Here is a 1,078-nt window from a genome sequence, read left to right on the forward strand (position 1 = left end):
GATGGGTTCATCTACGTTGCAAATGCTGAAGCTCATAAAAGTAAGCATTCTCTTATTTTCTTTTTTAAAACACTACTGTAGTGTACTAGTGTACTAGTGTAGTGTACATGGCTGTTTCTGGAAGTAAATATTTTGACCTCAGTTTCTACTGCTCTTCTACATAAAATAGCTAGCATTAAATCTGAAAATTGTAAGACAAAAAAAATCAAAATGAAATGACACATTGATAAGAGACAAGATAGTTGAACTAGACTCAGATGGTCTGGATATTGGCCCTCACAGAAAGGGACATTAAAATAACTATGATTCATATATTAAAAAGATCTAGTGGAAAAGGTGGACAATATGTGTGAACAGATAAGATTTTTAGCAGAGAGAAGGAAGTTATTTTGAAAAAGTAAAATGAGTATGCTAGATATGAAACTATGACAAGTGAACACTTCCTTCAGTGGGCTTATTGGCAAAGGAAAGAATCAGTGAACCTGAAGATAAGTCACTACAAATTATCCAGATTAAAACACAAAGATAAAAAGAGTGAGGGTGAGGAACAGAGCACCCAAGAATTGATGAAACTAATCAATGATCTAACTCAGCAGTCAGCAAACTCAACTCTTAAAAGCACACATAATAAATACTTTAGCCTTATGAGCCATACGGTTTTTCACAATTACCGAGCTCTGCTGTTATATTAGGAAAGCAGCCATAGACAATATGTAATTGAATGGGTGTGGCTGTTTTCCCATATGAATGTATTCACAAAAATAGATTCACAGAATGTAGTATGGCAAACCCTGGTCTAACATGTCTGTATAATTGGAGTTCCAAAACATGAAGCGGAAAAAAAAAAGGAAAAAGAAATTTTTGAACAGATAATGGCCAAAATTATTTCAAAATTACTGAAAGACGACAAACTACAGATCTAAGATACTATAGAACTACAAGCCTGATAATTATAAAGAAAAATACATCTAGGCACATCATAGTCAAACCAATGAAAACCAAAGATAAAGAGAATACCTTGAAGGCAGCCAGAAAAAAGAAAACATAAAAGACCAAAGATAAAAATGACGGCAAACTT

The sequence above is a fragment of the Propithecus coquereli genome, unplaced genomic scaffold, assembly GCF_000956105.1.
Source record: "Propithecus coquereli isolate 6110/MARCELLA unplaced genomic scaffold, Pcoq_1.0 Scaffold110, whole genome shotgun sequence".
In the NCBI taxonomy this organism is placed as follows: domain Eukaryota; kingdom Metazoa; phylum Chordata; class Mammalia; order Primates; family Indriidae; genus Propithecus; species Propithecus coquereli.